This window comes from Chinchilla lanigera, unplaced genomic scaffold (genome assembly GCF_000276665.1).
Source record: "Chinchilla lanigera isolate Chin_1 unplaced genomic scaffold, ChiLan1.0 scaffold00015, whole genome shotgun sequence".
Classification (NCBI taxonomy): Eukaryota; Metazoa; Chordata; class Mammalia; order Rodentia; family Chinchillidae; genus Chinchilla; species Chinchilla lanigera.
Window position 1 is genome coordinate 20,155,114 of NW_004955416.1, and position 13,692 is coordinate 20,168,805.

Genomic DNA, 13,692 nt, shown 5'->3' on the forward strand with positions numbered 1-13,692 from the left:
GACAGGATGAGGAAAGCCAAGTCTGCCTCCGGGGGAGAAAGGACGGGTAGGACCTGTAGGTGATCCAAATAAGTCATCCTTCCTCTCAGCAGCTCTCTTTCCTCTCTCTGTCTCTCTCTGTCTCTCTGTCTCTGTCTCCCTCCCTCTCTATCTCTCCAAAAGATTTCACATGAGTATCATCTCCACCATTGGCAGCAAAGCTGTAGGCTCATTCAGAACTGTAGGAACTAAGTCCCCAGACCTAGGGAAGTCTCATAAGCTTCTGCCTGAGCTCTTTAAATGTAGCTCAGTCTTATGCTCTGTGTCTCTGGATTGCATTCCTGACTCCTCACTAAGCCCTGCTGGAAAAATGTTGAGTTGTTGCAAACTAAGTGTAAAAAGGTTAACTCCCGAAACCCAATCAGTGGTCAACATGCAGTGAACAACAACCATGCATATGCATGCCTACATGCGCAGTTTCTTTATGGTAACCTGCTCTATTCTTTTAGAACAGAAATCTGGAAGTGCTGATATGATTTATTAAGTGTTTGAGAGCTTCCTTTGGTGCTGCTTTGGAGTTTAGCTTCATTTTACTAAATGCTATGACTCTGGGATGAGATCAAATTAAATTTGGCAATAACATTTCTGATCTTTGTCCTTATAACTCTACCTAGGCCTATCGTTATGCTGGCTAATTTTTTGTGAAAATTAAGTTTTAAATAGAGTTCTAGAAATGTGTGCAACCCATGAGAGCATCTCAAGGTTATATACTCTGATATATTTTCCCAATTAAGCACTCTTTCCTGGTAGGAAGAGTGGGAAATAGGTAACATATATTTTTAAATGTTGAAATAATTTTAGAACAATGTTTAATGACATAGAAAGTAGCTCATTTCACAATATAAAGCTAAAACTGCAGGTATTAAATGATTTTTGGGTTTTTTATTTTAAAGAGAATAAAATACAATAAAAATGATGCAGAATTTTAAAACAAGATGATGGGAATTAACAATTATTGTTATATTGCATATTATCTTTGAAGTAGTTGTTCAGATTACCAGATATAGGCATGCAAAATTGATCAAACAGTTAAGCATTAACTGTTCCTTTCAATAAACCAATAGAAATTAGTCATACAATTATCTTCACTATCTTGTGTGCATGTATATTTTTTTCCTTTCTTCTTTCTTTCTTTTCTTCTTTCCCTTATCCCAGTTTTCCTTCTCTGTGAGCAGTTTCTTTCACTTTCACAATATCTATTGTACCTTTCAGATTTTATTTACTCTTTCATGTTTTTACACTAGGGAGACAATATGATGTTTACACGTGCAGGTCTGATTTATTTCACTTATGAGTATGGTCTCCAGTTGCATTCATTTACCAATAAAAGCTTTGAGCTTATCTTTATAGCTGAGTAATACTTCACTGTATAAAAATACCATCTTTTTTATCCATTCCTCGGTTGATGGGCATTTCTATCATGATGATTTCACATTAAATATACACAAAGATTTATGTTTATACACAGGAAGACTAGAATAAACATTGAGTCTTCAGAAGAGGTAGGCCTCCTCCTCTCTCTATCCCCCTCTTTCCATCCTGTCCTCTTTCTTCCTTCCAAGGTCTCTAGAGTGTCTTCTATGTGTCAGGCACTGTCCTAGTCTTCAGGTGTCCAGAGATAAGACTCAGTTTTGCCCTCCCAAGTCTTATGGTCTAGTGAGAAATTCAGTTGGAAAATTGAAACTGTAAACAGTTGGAAAAACTAGATGTATACACAAGGGTGTATTGCACAGTGTTCTGGGAACTTGACTTTGCAGTGATAGATAAACTTGAGCTTTGGACTTACTAGCACTATGAACTTAAGCAAATTTTCTTACTTCTGTAAGATTTTGTTTCCCTGTATCCAAGTGGGGCTAACAATATTCATGGTACAGAACAGTTGTAAGGGATAAATGGAATCATACAGATGAAGCACTAAACAATGAACCTACATGGTAAGAAACCAATAAATGACCATCATAGATTTATTATAGAGGGCATAATTGGAGACCAAATATCCTGAGCAGCTAGTCACATACACAACTAACCCTGAATTGGTAGTAACAAATCCCTAACATATTTTGTGTTCTTTACAAATCCAATCATTGTTTAAATCTGCCATTTTCACCTTACAAACATCTCTACAAACTACATAGTCTGTTATGGTTTATATCTGGTTGTCCTGTCCAAGCCCATGGGCTTGGATAGTGGAAAGTGTTTGGATAATGGAGGCACTGCAGCAGGGCTGGTGTCTTACTTTCTTTCTCATTGCTCAGACAAAATACCTGACTCCCACAAGGTAAAGGAGGAAGAGTTTATTTTAGCTCACAGTCTGTAGAGGTTTCAGTGCATAGTGGGCTGACTCCACGGCAAGATGGTATGGCAGAGGAGAAACAGTTCATGGCATGGCAGGCAGGAAGCAATGAGACCTCCTTCTTCTTTCCCTTTTATTTCATCTAGACTACAAGCCTATTAGTTGGTGCCACCACACCCAAGCCTATTGGTTGGTAGGTCTTTTCTCTTCAGTAATTTCATCATCTACACTCAGAACTATGCTAAATTTAATCAGTGAGCTAATCTAATATCACATACCCAAGATCCAATCACTTCCCAAAAGACCCACATATGAGTGCATAAGACTTTGGGGAGACGTCTCGATACAAGCCATAGCACTTGGCATTTGGAGGTGGGGCCTGGTTGGAAAAAGCAAGTGTTGTAGTCAGGGATTACAAGGTAAACAATACAGGATACATAATTTACAGGATTATTTTATAGTAGTCACCCAAAGAGTCATAGCAAAGAGAGTGCAGGAAATTTGTCCACACACTGAAGACCAAAACAATACAGCTAGGAGCCAGGAAGCAATACTCAGAGTAATTTTCTATCAATTTTGCTGAAAAATGCCATTCCTTGCATAATTAAGGAGGTCCTAAGTCATATTTTCTCAAGACATAGCACAGGGTGAGAGAGAGAAGGCACTACCTTTCATGTCAGACACCTGTAAGTCTGAGCCAGTGGTTTGGAGCCAGGTGACCTGAGCAAGTAACTCAACTCATGCCAGATTCTATTCTGATTCTTTTGCACAAAAGTTAACAACAACAACAAGAAGAAAACTATCTCGTGTATTTGCTGTGGAAATACAAAGGAAAGTGACATACATAAGATCACTAACTGAGCAACCAAAATGTAGCATGTGTGCAATAGTATGGTTTAGATCTAAAATCTCCCCCAAAAATCTCCTGTGTATGGAAAGTGGTTGGATCATAGGATCTACGTACATCTGTGCATTCATTCTTTGATGCGTTCATAGCTGAATGTCATGTAAGACATAGGGCCTGGCTGGAGGTGAGTCACTGTGGGTATGACCTGGAAAGATGTATTCTTGTCCCTCGTTCCTCTCTTTTCTCTCTGCTTCCTGGCTACCACGGACGAGAACTTTCCTCTGCCATGCCATTTTTGCCTCAGAGCCAGCCAACCATGAACTGAATCCTCTGAAATCCATGAGCCAAAATAAGCCCCTCCTTCTTTAAGTTATGGGTGTTGAGTATTTTGTTCCACCAGTGGAAAGTGACTGATGCGCTCAAATTTTGTTTTCCTTCCTTTGTCAACATAAACAACGTATTAACTGAACTTGTACACAGATTTTATGACTCTGTCACTTAATGTCAACAAGCCCTCATCTGCTCTTAGCCTGCATTCTGATGCAGAGTAAATAAGCCTTGAAAATGTATTTAGAGTTGAAGCTCAGCTGAATTAATTAAGTACAACTGGGGAGAGGGGATGCAAGTCCATCACACATTTTTAGTATAAGTGGACAATACGGACAAGAGGAGAAATGAAAACAACATTGATCAAATTGATTGAGCTCCATGAATTACCAGCACCTAAAAGTCTGAGTGAAAACTTCAGTCCAGCCAACTGGAGGCATTTTCATTAGAAATCATATTACAATTTTGCAACCATAGCATTAAAATATTGCAAGGTAGAGCAAAATGACCTAAGTGCTTCATTTATATATTTTTGCAATAAAATAATTCATTTGGCAATTACCAGTTACATACATAGCACTTTCCTAGAAAAGAAGGGGCTACAAAAATGTAAGGCAATATCTTTTGTTACTAGATGAAAGAATTTGATAAAACAAATAAATGTATGTTCTTGATCTCATTTATCTTTATGAGGCTCCATATTTCATTGGTTCCTTTTCCTGCTTTACCCACTGTAACTCTATTATGTATCTGCTCCCCACTGAAACCATTTACTCAAAGGATGCCAATAATCTCTTAAATGCCAAAACAATGGACTTTCCTTCAGAGCACTTTATTGACTTGATTTCCTTTAGTAGTTTCTAACAAATTGACCACTTTTTTTTTTCCTCAAGTCCTTTGATATCTCTCCTGGCTCATTCCTTTTCTGGTTCCTCTACAATCTCCACCTTTTCCCCCGTCAAGAGGCTTTCTTAATTTATCCTCCCATCTCACACCCTTTCCCCTCTCTTCTTTACCCCACATGCTTATCTACTTCCATGACTCACAAATCTGGCCAAATGTTCTCTCTAGCTTCATATCCACAGTTTGAACTTTTCCACCAAAATTCAACAAGGTGTCTCAACAACACACATCCAGAGGTGAGTTAGGCTGCTCCCCTAATGCTCACCTTACCCCCTACCCACCACCCTGACTCTTCTCCTTTCTACATCTTTCACAACTAGCTAGTTAGAAAGCTTTGTCATCTATCATCCTACTTCTAATGCTCTCAGAAGTGTGCATCCTTCCGCAGCACTGCCCCAGGTCAGGCTCTTCCCCTTGCTTCCTTGGACTAGTGAGGTAGGCTCCTAAGTGGACTCTGTCCTTGTGTCACTTCACTTCCTGCAGAAGCTTTATGTTCCCATGACGTGAAACCACTTTTCTTCAAATGGACCACATACTTTCAACTCTCCATTCTTCTGCCAACTCGATTTAACTCAGATGAGGATCTCTTTTACTTTCTGAAAACAACTAGGCTCATCCTCTCCCCTACTAGCTGAAAACTACTATCTGTATGCCCCCATTCTAGTCTTGAGTTACATTATAAGAAGGCTACAAGGTATATTATGTACAGGTACAAATTCCCTATGATGAATGCCATCATTGTATACACCTGAATTGTACCAGTAAAGAAGGCTGCATTTCCTTTTGACTCTCTAAGACCTAGCACAATACCAGGCACACCACTGGAACAAAATCAGACTTCGTTGGATATGTGCTGATTTACCTCTGTGAGTCTTTCTCAAGTATCATTAGCTTCATGTCCAGGCTCTCTGTAACCCTCTGCTGGGGTTCATCCATATCAAAACTTGTAAAGATTGTATTTTCAGTGTTATGGTTCTGGGAGGTGGCAGGACCTTTGTGTGTTAATTAGGTCATAGGACAGCCACCCTCATGAGGGATTTATATAGTTCCTGTAAAAGCAGTTTTTATAAAGCAAGTCCACCTCTGGCTTCTTGTTTCATCTCCCAGTCACACATGTGCTCTTTGAACACACACACACACACACACACACACACACACACTATACTATACTACACTAATGTAGTTGCCTTTGTGCCATGAGCCCCTTGCCTCTGAGCAGATGCTGGTACCATACTCTTGGTACATCAAAACCATAAGCTAAATAAACTTCTTTTCTTTATAAATTACCAGTCTTGAGTACTGTATTATAGTGACAAAAATGGATTAAAACATTTACCAAAATAAAGAGTCAATTCTCTAATTTAGACTACTGTATTACAAAATGCTTTCACCATGCTGTTCTGTGTTTTGTGTCTCCTCACTAAAAATACCCATCTGAAGCTCAGGAGCCAGACTTACACATCTATTGGATTAGGTTCATGTCAGTAGTGGTAAATAGCCACTGACCTAATCTCCCAAGTCACATCCTGCCCAACTACCCTTCCTGTGGTATGACTTCAAGTTCAAGAAGCTTAACATACCAGGGGACCCCACAACCAGGCCAGGACTGATTTCAGTGAACTGATGTCAAGCCTGCATGTTGATATCTACTTCTAAGCTGCCCCTGTTTTCTGGGATCTATTTTAATACTACAGATTCCTTACCCTAGTAGCAAGTGCTTTCATAGTGAGATACCATTTTTGACCTTATTTAAAATAATATCCTAAACTAGGATATATCAAAATTTAATATGCATGTGAATCATGTGAGAGTCTTCCCCAAAATTTATATTCTGAACTAGCAGGGCTGGAATGAAGATCTGGGAGTCTACTTTTCTGACAAGTGCCAGGGGATGTGGATGCTAATATTCTACAAGTCTAAGACATAAAGATATTCAGTTTCAAACCACAGCTTCTGTGTTTCTACTCTTACTTCTTCTTGGAAGCCCACTGGTCTCAATGAATTGAATGTAGTCCAAAGCCAAGTTGAAATGCAAACTCCTCACTAAAGTGTTATCTTACTTCCTCAATGTCTCAGTCACTTTCTTTGCCCTTGTGATAAAATACCGGATACCTGCAACTTAAAGAAGGAGAGCTTTGTTTTGGCTCACATTTTTATTCCATAGTTGGCTGGCTCGAAGGCAGGAAGGCATGGTGGAAGGCTTTAGTGCAGGAAAGCTGCTCACCTCATGGTCCCCAGGAAGCAGAGAGTCATAGGAGGAGCTAGGAAGGGAAATAAACTACTCCAGGTCACACTTACTGTCTTGTCTCTTCTAAACAGACCCCATATCCAAATAGCAAGTCGCTATTATGCCCTCATAATTTAATCACCTTCCAAACACACAAGACTCTTGAGGTCATTTTAGATCTAAACCACTACACGAAGTAACTATGACCTCCTCCTCCTCCTCCTTGGAATTCTTGTATATTCAGTATGAAAAAATCAGCCACCAAAAAGACACAGTACTAGAGCTTTCATCTACATTTCCATTTTAGGACAAGTTTTATTATTTTTCTCTGAGTTGATCCAATCATATCTCAAAATGATCCATACATTCATTATTAATTCTGCACAGTAATTAAGGTACTACAGGAAGCTCCCACTCATTCAGAATAAAATAGCCAGAAAAATGTGAACAATCTAGATCTTGCAGAATTGCATGATAATAATTTCATAGTAATAGCCCCCAAGGCTTAAAGAGCCTGAAATAGCTTCTGAATCATCAAAAAAAGATTAAAATTATATTCAGCATATTTTAGTGTTAAGAGAATCTGATCACATTCTAATCAGAAGACTGACAGACAGGGGGTGTGAATGATGTGTTCTGATAAGAAATACATAGCATATATGGAATACATTCTTGTCAGTTCCAGTCCATGCAATATTTAGCACCCTTAGCACCAACTTTGCACCTGTCATCTCCCCACCACATGTACAAGCACATACCCCCCACATGCTCATGTGTCTCACACACATGCACACACATGCAAACACACACATGTACACACACATCATTTGTCAAGAAAAAAAAATTTAAGGCCAGGATTTTACTATACTTCCTAAATTCTCAGAATAAGCTCCAGAAGTCTTCTCTCTTTTTTTCCCCACTCTAAAACTGAGAACCATATAATTTTCTGGATTCAGCCTAGACACTGATTATTTCTCCATTTTTCTGTATCCCTACAATGATTGCATATTTCTTTTCATTGTAAAGGGATTTGCAATGACTTGCAAGCATTCATAGGCTAAAATAAAAAATATTAAATTAAGCACACAGGTGAGAAAAGAAAAAAATCAAATATGAATGAAGCCAGTAAGGCTGGCTGCCTGGATGTGTACTTCATATGGTCCTGACTAGTCGCTGGCCTGGAGTAACAAGGTCACTACATTTCAGTCCAACTTCCTGCCTCCACTATCTCTTCCTTTTCCTCTTTCCACAGCCCCCTGGGTAGACGGGCAGGCTTTTCCCTATTTGTCCATTCTGGCTCATGCTGATACATGTATTCTCCTTTTCCCAGAGGTAGCACACATCTATCTTCCCTGGGATTATACTGGAGCTGCTGCTTCATTTACAACAAAGAATAAATCACATATTTGTATAATTTTAACATTATATTAGATGCATTCTTCCCCTAATAAGATTTTCTGTCCTCCTCCAGCTCCACAGATATGTACTTTAGTCCAGAAATCTAACTTCTGCCAAGGAAGTAGGACCTACATCTTACCTGGAACCTGTGTCTTGACCCATCTTCCATATCAGAGAGTTTGTCCAGATGGATCTCAGTATTGGCTGAAAATCTAACTACTTACCAATGAAGCACCCTTCTCATCCTCCAAAGAAGCTTAGCTTTCTCAGTCCTGGAACAATCCACAATGGAATCTAAGCACACATCAAGAAAGCTTCTCTCAAGGGTCCAGGAACCTAGGTTGAGCCCTGCACCCTCCAACTGGACAGGGAACAGTCATTGCAGTCCCAAAATCATAGAAGTGAGGACTAGCTCTCCTGCTGACATTTCTGGCACACCCTGTCTGTGCCTCAAAGGAGATGCAGGTGCTGGCTGAGTGTGAGCTTCCCATGGGCTCCCTCACTGCCCTCCAGTTATGTCTGTTTCCCAGACACTTGATAGTCTGTATGTCCATGTGTACCTGTATTTGAAAAGGTTTTCTTGATAACAATCAGAGAGGAAGGCCTAGGTTAAAACAGAAAAAAGAGAGAGACAGAGGAAGCTCAGGTGCAAACCAGGAGGGAAGGCAACATCTTGAGCTTCATTTTCATGGATTTTTATTCTTTGAAAAATGCCCCCTTCTTAGAGAAGAAAAGCTATCTCTACAGCCTAAGCTGAAGTCAACAGTGGATAGCCTGGGACAAATTTAGAGGCCCATGCTGTAGAGGGACAACAGAAGCCATTGTCAGGCCAGAAGGAAGGTCCTGGGTCAGTCTTCTGTCCATGCAGGGCCACCAGAATGGGGGTTGTCCATAAGCACAGGTCACCACTGCCAGAGGCTCAGAGTCCTGGACCGACAGAAGGACCCATTATAATTGAGTCCTCAAAGCATGAGGGAAGGAATTTCTTTTGCAGGATCAAAACGCTAAGTGGCAGCTGGCCATTCCTGGGTAGTCACTGTGTGAGGGTGACATTACAGCCAGCCATCTGTCAGCCTCTGATTAGCAATATTAGTAGCTATATGGGCTTCCCCCCATAGCTCACCCACTGCCTGTGGACAACCCACTGTTGTGGTCCTAGATACTTGTTAGTGGCCTAAGCAAAATTAATTGTGTATGTGTGGTGGGGTGGGGAGACGTCTGCACCCTGCCCAGGGTAGGACTAGAAAGAAGGGCGAGGACAGCAGGGGACACTTTGTCTCTGTTACAGGCTATCCGTTATGTTCTTCTTGTTTTGCATTCTGCTTTCACTCTTCAAAGTCCCCTGCCTTCTGATTTTCCATAAATTGTCTTCTGCTCAGCTCAAAGATTCAGGATTTATATTGGCCAATTTCTTGTAAGCCTACCCTTCTTTTTACACGTGATTGGCTTGATTTCAGTCATTTGCTTTTGCCTAATTCAAAGCCTTGGACTTCCTCTTCTCTAGGACAAGTATCTGACTTTCCAATCATGTTTTATTTTCCTCAGGCTCATTTTCTAACCTTTACCTACAGTTGGGTGCCATTTCCATCACTGTATGAAGATATTTGAAAAAATTATGCAGAGTGTAGTCTTTGTGTTAGTAAGGAGAAAGACAGTGTGTCATGTATTTCAAATAGGACCAAGTGCACTACCTATCTGATTAGGAAAGGCTGGGTGGGAGCAGAGGTAGTGAATATTCCACTGCCTGCTTCATTATTATCTTGTTCATTCAGCTGAATTTCAATCAATTAGAATTGAAAGGAACCCTGGAGATTACAAGACACACAGTCCCACATTACAGAGGTAAATAGTGCACCAGAAAGCTGAGAACCTTTGCCCAAAGTGATAGAGCTAATCAGAGAGAATCCGAAGGCCCAAATCTGAGTTCCCAATTTCCAGTTCTAATGTCCTTTCCACTATATTAAAAATTCATTCAACACACATCAGTAAATAAAACGGGAACTTTAAATGAATGAGTCACAGGGCAGAGCCAAGAATTTGCCTTACTCCCTGATTCATTCCATCCCTATTTACAAATACCCACTACATGTAGACTCTCAGCTGAGCAAAGGAGGCAATAACACAGATGCAGACCCTCTCTGTGAACCTGACATGAAGTAGTAGCCATGCAAGTAAATTACACCACATCGCATCGATTTTAAGATGCGAACATTTGTTTAAACATCTCGGCTTACCCAGGGCAGAAACGCGCTATACAATTAGTGGGTCTTGTGACCCAGTTAACCTGGAAATGAGTTATATTATTCCACAGAGTGTTTGTATCATTTCCTTCTTTTACCAGGTTTCTGCCAACAAGGGATGCCTGTTAAATAACATGCTCTGCTTGAGGTTTTCTGGACCATGATTGTAGTTAGGCATCAGAACACAAACCTGCAACAAGATCCTGGTTCCAGTTACTGGGAGAAGCTTTTCTTCCTCCTTCCATCAGGCCATCACTGGTAGGTTTTCTTGTTAGCCATTTCTATGGGTTAGGTTCATTTCTTACCAGTCCGTATGTTGCAGGGCTGGCTTTGTTGGGGTAGTCTTAATAATTCCCCACCTTGACCTTGTTTTATTGAACCTTCTTAGAGGTATATGTGTTCCATTTAAAAACCAGCAGCACTTTAAGTACTATAAGATACAGTGAGTATAATTGTTATAAGAATTGTGGAAAATAGTGCAGAATGGCACCAGGAAGCACAAGAAGATGACCTGATTTAGATCAAAGTCTCCATGAATCAACGGCATGTAAATGGAGTTCTGGGAGCTGGAATAAAGCACCCAGGGCCAAGCATTTCAGTCAGGAGGAACAGCTTGTGCAAATTCCAACAGGGTGACCACCTTCCAATGTATTAATATCCAAAGGAAAATTATGTCTTTTCAAAGAATTGCTTTTCCTTGAAACCTGGAAAAGAAATATGATACATTCATGCTTATAAACTCCTTTTAAAAATCATAGTTTTAAAAACGAGTGGAGTTCCATCTGATTATAATTACCACCCATGATTTCTGACATGAGAAGATCTTTCTGTCCAGTACTGTTGTGTTAAATGCTCAGTGAGTTGACATGCAGATCTGTAACAAGACAAATGACCACTATTACATATGCAGGAGAGGTATGAAAACCATCCCTTCTCACTGCTTTTCTAGATCTGCCTCAGCTCCAGAGGCTGAGAATGCCAGACAGGAGAACAGCCCAAGGCATTGTAGAATGAAGTATGATTCAGAACAGGTTCGTTCAGGGAGCACTTCCAGCTCGTGTGTAGAAAGCACTACTTCTTTCTAGAAATCCTTTTTAAAACAGTGCACAAGCCAGTGCCCACCCGCAATCCTCCAAAGGCACTTCTGCAACTCCAAAAACATAAATATACATAAAAAAGTATTGTTCGCATCTTTCACATGTGTGACTCTGCAGCAAAGAGCACCCAGGGATTTCCCTGCTGTTACTGGGCCTAATTCAGGGATGTGAAATTACAGTTTGTTATAAGATCAAACAGTAAGTCCACCTTTACTTATATTCTTGGAGTTCTGCTGTAAGAGTTTTTTGCAAAATGTAAATGATGAAGAGCTGTCAACTTTCTCAGACTGTTCAAGTGCCCAATTATAGGATAGATCATCCAGACCAAAGGCTTCATTCTGCCTTTCAATGAAGCTGTCCGATCCTAAAAGACTGAAACACATGAATTCCTAAGAGTGTGTTCAGTTTTTTGCTCTGCTCCACACATGGATTGTGAGACACTCAGACCTAGAGGTCAGTGTGTATCTGCTATGTGGGAATATAGAGTTCATGGAGGCTTCTTTGTAGGTTTCTTCCTGGGACCAGGGGCACATTCAGGGAGTCAGGAGAGTTACAGAGTGCTGCTTCTTTGTCACTTGGCTGCCACCCTCAAACATAAAATAGAGAAGAAGTCAACCAGGAATGCGATTAGGGTGGACAGCTGTACTCCTCAAAACCATATCTTATGTTAAGTGGGAGAGGTGGGAAACTTTTACAAGGTGGCCCTTAATTTCATTTTACCTTGACCACAGGTAGGTAATTATGCTCCAAAAATTAATCTTCTTAGCCTCTGTTATGGTTTATATCTGGATGCCCCCACCCCAGCTGCAGGTTCTCAGAGGCCAGGCTTGTGAAAGGCACGGAACTTGTGCATGTGCTACAGCAGGCTTGAGTTAGAGGTGGGTCAGTGGGGTGTGGCCCAAAAGCACCTATCTCTTTCCATGGCTCTGTATTTTATGCTCTGCTTCTTGGCTGCCATGTGGGGAGCAGCTGTCCTTCTACCATGTCACTCATCGGGCAAAAACATGCTCTAAAACATGCCCTTCTCCTTCAACTTGTGGATGTTGGGCATAAATGCCTCCCAGCACAAGAAAGTGACTGAGACACCCTCTCTTCTCCCACTTTAGGCAACCATGACTATTTCATTCACAGAAGAGCCTTTGGCTTTGATAAAGCATACTGCACAGCAGATTAACACATCATCCATTCATTCATTCATTCATTCATTCATTCCAATAGTAATTAAGGAGCACTTACTAGCTGTTCTGTGTCATATATAAGAAACATAGACTGATTGTTAACACGGTAGGATTATGCATATTAATCTTTTTAAAAAACTTTCCTATAGCCTTCCATTCTTCTTCCTCCATCTCATGTTAAGGTTTATTCTTGCTATGGTTTGAATGTGCTGCCTCCAAAATTCAAGTGTTGCCCATGTGTCACTATTATTTGATGGGACCCTTAAAAGTGACTAAATCATAAGTGCTCCTGCCATGTGTACAGAACAAAGCTTTTATGAAAGCAACTTGATGCAGCATCCAGTCCATTGCCCTTTCATCTGTATCCCTCCCTTCTGAAGGGTACAGAGGCATCACTGTGGAAGCAGAGCGCTGACCTCACTAGACAACCTACTAGCGTTTTGACCCTGGGTTTCCCAGCTGCCAGAACTGCAAGAAATAACTTTTTATTCCTTATAAATTATCCAGTGTGCAGTGTTTTGTTATAGCAGTACAAATGGATTAAGACAGAAATACTTGAGATTGTTGATTTGGGGTATCAACTTGCCTGGATCAGGGGATATGCAGAGGAATGGTGAACATTATTTATTCTCAGTGCTTCAGCAGGCACTGGGCCCATTCATCTTCTGGTGTAAGGGAAGCCTGGGAGTTTTGCTTTTGACTAGACTGATAGGTTGGCCCAAGACTTGTCTGAGAGTGTTTCTAGAGGCAGCTGGCCTGTGAGCTGTTGAATTGAGGTGGAAGATCCTCCCTCAGAGTGGGTGAGCAGGGGCCCTGATAGAACACAAAGGGGAAGGAAGGGCAGATTCTTGTACCCGGATGCCATTCTCTTTCTCACTCACACTAAAACTCCAGGTTCTCTGGCATCTGGACCTTAGCATTAGCACTAGCAGTGCCAGGTTCTCATGGAGAACTACACCATCAACTCCTCTGGTTCCAGGCTGTGGCATGTGGACCAGCCCATACTCTTGGCTTTCCTGGTTCTCTGGCTTGTAGGCTGTGTGTATCCTGGCAGTGTCTTGGCCTCCATAATGAAGGAAGCCAGTTCCCACAGTCAATCCTTTTCCTTTTCTCTCCATATATATCTTACTGGTCCTTTTTTTT